This window comes from Engraulis encrasicolus, chromosome 19 (assembly GCF_034702125.1).
Source record: "Engraulis encrasicolus isolate BLACKSEA-1 chromosome 19, IST_EnEncr_1.0, whole genome shotgun sequence".
NCBI lineage: Eukaryota > Metazoa > Chordata > Actinopteri > Clupeiformes > Engraulidae > Engraulis > Engraulis encrasicolus.
This window is the reverse complement of record NC_085875.1, coordinates 14,690,382-14,695,381: the sequence shown is the minus strand read 5'-3', so window position 1 is coordinate 14,695,381 and position 5,000 is coordinate 14,690,382. Positions and strand designations below refer to the sequence as shown.

The 5,000-nt window shown below is 41.7% G+C and overlaps 1 protein-coding gene across 1 annotated transcript in view; it reads left to right on the top strand.

The window, feature by feature from the left end:
• Window positions 1-5,000, top strand: part of ush2a (Usher syndrome 2A (autosomal recessive, mild)) — a 582,756-nt gene that overhangs the window by 403,279 nt on the left and 174,477 nt on the right. The gene's annotated exons all lie outside the window — the stretch shown is intronic.

The window sequence follows — 5,000 nt, the reverse complement described above, 5'->3', positions numbered from 1 at the left end:
ACGCTGGCTGATGTCGAGGAACAATTCAGTTTTTTTGTATTTTATCAGTGAACACAAAGGGCACTGCACTTGCAAAACCGTTTCATGCCCAGTTGCGAAGTCAACCCTGGGACTCAATGCGATGTCATGCGTAGCATCGCAGCATCGAATCACTTTCACTTTTACCTCTGCTGAAAAATGGTGGTGGATCTCCTCGCATAGGCTACAGTCAAGGGTCAAATTAAACATTTCAGAGAACGATGTGCTCATGAGAAGTCCCCCATGCATGCAGAGCTTTATCACTTTTTTCATCACCGGCCAAAATGACTAGTGGATGTAGCCTAACTCACACGCCCACATATATAGAGCATCGTACGGAACGTGTCAATTCCATTACTTTTGAGAGCGCAGGAACACAACGCAACACAGTTCAAATTTCAGTAGCTAAATTTCAGTAGTTACCGTTACTGCACAACCATTTAACAGTCATCACATTGTTACCCAATTTGAGTAGGGAAACCTCTTCGGGTTTGCTAATAAAACACAATGTTTTCAGTCGATAACTTGGCTAGATAGGCATGCGCGCAGCACTTTGGCTGGCTGCTTTTTCCCCCTTTCAGTTCGTTCGAGCTCTCGGGTGTGTGAAAGAGAGCGCGCGTTTGCTCCCCGTGCATACAAGCAGCTGGCTTTTTAACACCAGTCAACTGGCCAAATGCTAGTGAAATTTAAGTTTTGCTGGTAGAAAAGACCAATTTACTACCCACTTTGACCCATTAGGGAGTGTGTGTTTGGCTATATGAGGGAAGGTCCGTTAGATATTCTAAATGTCCGGTATTCTACAATGCAGCCGGCCACTTGTCCGCCCAGTAAGAATTCTAGCGTGAACACTGCTCCACTCAATGGCTTTATATTATATCTAGATAGAAATGTTATATTATATCTATAGAGTCTATTATATTCTATATATTATATTATACAGAAAGTACATTATATATTTGTATCTCCAGATCTGTACGCACCTTTAGGTTATATCTCTATTTGATATACTTACATATATTATATTAATTATTACCTTATACCTAATATTATTTTATACAGGTTTGTGCAAGTGACATGGAGTTCCTGCAGCCACCCTGATGGCTTTCATATTATATCACTAACTCTATCACTAATGTTTATACTCTTATTATATCTACTCTATAGTGTGTGTAATTCTATGTGATATATTCTGCTGTGCAAGTCTGTGCGTGTGGCGTGGAGCTCCTTCAGCCAGCCCAATGGCTATCATATTATATCACTAACTACAGTATATTATATTATTAGTATTTAGTATATTATATTACAGTATAATTAGTATATTATTATAATTGATTCATATATGTTATATCTACACTGTGTGCCGAATTATTAGGCAAACATGTTTTTTGACTATATTGTCCATTTTATGCATATTTTCTGCCACCAACCTTTATGAACATGAAAACCTATTGGATTAAACCTGCATATGTGTATAATAAGATGGGGGTGTGATCAAAGGAGCCCAACACCCAATATCCGGTGTGCATAATTATTAGGCAACTTTGCTTTCTCCTGGGAAAATGGGCCACAAAATAGATCTAACAAACTCTGAAAAGTCTATAAACAATTTTGAAGTCTTCCAGAGGGATGTGGCTCTCTTGAAATTGGCAAGACGTTGGTAACGTTAGCACAGAAGTATCAAATGCACCGTTGCAAAGTCATCAGTCTCACATGAAATGTCACTACCAAAAATGTGAAGAATTTAAGAAAATTATTACCCTGCAGTGCTATCATATTCCAGAATGCAAACTTACATCAGGTGTCCAGAAGAACAGGTTGTTGAGCACTCAGAGACATAGCAAAGGTAAGAAGGGATGACACCAGACAACCATTTAACAAGTTAATTAAGTCAAGACTGGGTCAAGAAATACCCTAGGACAGAGTTTTTAAAGGTATTATGGACTGGTGAAAGGGACTATTGACAGACAGGGTGGATGAGCCCATAGCTGGATCTGTGAGGGAAAAGTTTGCAACTTTCAAGAAGACAATGGTATTTATGCAGTATTCTGCTGGCATTTGAGTAGAACTCAGGAACTCATCTGAGTGTGCACATTACCGATCTAGCCATGGGCTCATCGATCTGGTACATTAATAGTCACTTTCACAAGTTCATAAAACCATTGACAAAATTGTCTAAAGACCTTTCTTGACCCAGTCTTAACTGCATTTCTTGTTGAGTGGTCTTCAGGTTTCAACCTGTTTTACCTTGGTCATGTCTCTGAGTGCTGAATACAATGTTTTTGTGGACACACGGTGTAGGTTTCAGTTCTGGGATATAACAGCACTGCAGGGCAGGGCCGCGTTAGCCCTCGCCGGGGCCCGGTGCAGACGCAATCCGGGGCCCCTACACCACATTATAATGAGCCATAGCCTATTTAAAACGCATGAAACAACGCAGGCAACACGTTCTACTCCAACACAAAAAAGGGTGCGCGGAACCCCCTGCTGAGTTCACCAGTCGCAACGCAAGCCATTGGAAGGCTAGCCAGCTGACAGGGAGGAGATTCTGTGCACTACCGTTTAGCAGAGTAAACGTCGGCTCAGCTAGAACTACCAAACAGAAGCACAACCAAAAGTCTCTTATTTTTGCTACGTTGCTGCCGACCAATTTGTCGAATCGAACTCGTTGTGGGAAACACGTGTTAATTAATGTAACTTCCAATGGCCTTGGAAAGACTGGCTGTCTGTCAAAGGAAAGTATACCTACTCAGCTGTCGCTTGACGCGAGGTAGGGGAATCCCCTTAGCAGCGAAACACAGCAAAGTGAAGTTGTCACGAAATCCCCTCAAAATGTACCATATAGGCTTAAGAAGTCAGCGGTTTTCATCTAGATGGTGCATTACAACGCAATAGTGTGCAATCATTACAGTAGATTACAGTGCAAACTCGTAGGCCAAATGTTAAGATGTGGATGTGGATGTATCACGCAAGTTTTTTTCCCCTCCCAGTTAAGAGCCACTTGCTAACTGAACAATCCGCGAGTGGTACCCAGGCATGTTTTAACTGAACACAAAGCCGAACGCAAAGATATACGCTGACAGAGCATCGACATTAGACCTATTACAGTGCTTTAGGGAAATGGCCATAACATTGCTTTAGAAAAATGTGACTAGCCTATATCATTTTAGTGTTTGCTAGATTGGATTGCCCTGTTGTTGTCAGCCTGTCAGATCTTTGAGTGCTGGTTGGTGCACTTGCTACGTAGCATTATTGTGAACACTTTTTAAAAAACACCTCAGAAGTGGTCCTCGCCGCGCCATGCAAGACTTTTGTTTCGCGAATGCAGTTGGGTGCGTGATTTATTTCCCCATGTTTTAACAATAGAATAAGATAAAGTTAGGTTGGTGTGCTGTGCTCTGTTTGCTTAGCTTAGGCCTACATGATTGCACAAGTCCATGATCGCTATGCAACAATTATTACAAAAGGCGATTATAACACTGACATTACAAAAATGGATAACGTTGCCAACCTTCTCTTCAATGCGTTAATCCATGCCAGGCTGAAGTTTATCCGTACAATCTGAAGCAAGTGCTGACGCCGAGTTTCACATCTTTTTTAGACAGTAGCCCATCATCAAACTATAAAATTATTGACCACCGTTTTCACTGGTGGCACACAACCAGAAGCATCTGACTGAAATGATAAGTTCCGACCTCCGATTCCTGCGTGCATGCAGAGGCGATTCTAGGCTCAGTAGGGGGGCCAAGCGAAAATTAAAAAGAAAGAACACTTGTAACAAATCGCCACTACTGTTCTCCAGCTACAGTCTTGGGGGGCCCTAGCTGCCTGTCTAGCCTAGTGACAAGATATGCATATGCGCCTCTGCTTGCCTACGGATGGCGAAATGCGTCAAAAGTACAATTGATTGTCTCAAAATATCGTTTCATATTTTCCAATCTTTCTGATCTCACGACGCCCGGGGCCCCCTCTAGTGGCGGGGCCCGGTGCTGCAGCACCGGTTGCACCATAGGATAACGCGGCCCTGCTGCAGGGTAATCATTTTGTGATAATTTGACCTTCAATTCTTCTCAATCCGGCAGTTACTTTGTGAGCACAATGCATGTGACACTGATGACTTCATAACGGTGCATTAGACGGATATGACCAATATCTGGGCAATTTCAAGAGAGCCACATCCCTCTGGAAGACTTCAAAATTGTTTACAGACTTTTCAGAGTTTGTTAGATCTCCTTTGTGGCCTATTTTCCCAGAGGAAAACAAAGTTGCCTAATAATTATGCACACTAATTTTGCCCTGATATAGGGTATTGGGCCCCTCTGATCACACTGTCTCTTATTATACCAATATGCATGACCTGGAATGCTTAAATCCAATAGGTGTTCATGTCCATAGAGGTTGGTGGCGGAAAATATGCATATAATGGACAATATGGTCAAAAAACATGTTTGCCTAATAATTCGGCACACAGTGTATAGCATCTGTAGTGTATGTAAGATGCTCTATTCTGCTGTGCAGGTCTGAGTGTGTGGCCTCTTATTATATCTATAGCAGTGATTCTCAAAGTGTGGTCCGGGGACCACTAGTGGTCCGTGACAGAGCTCAGGTGGTCCGCGAGGGGATTTCTACTTTTCCAACATAAGCTAGCAGTAGGCTATATTTGTAACATTTTCATGTTTTCAGCACAATAAGACAGGCTTATAATGTGAATAAAAAGTAAGTGATCTGCATACAAATCAGCAGTGTCAAATTAGCATCCATCAACTGCCAATTCAGTTGACAGGTGGTCCCCGATAATTTTTGGGGTGGAACAAAGTGGTCCTCGGTCTGAAAAAGTTTGAGAAACACTGATCTATAGTGTATGTAATTCTATGTGATATATTCTGCTGTGCAGGTCTGTGCCCAATGGCTTTCATATTATATTACTAACTGCATTATATTATTACTATATATTATATCTATAGTGTATGTAATTCTAGATGCTC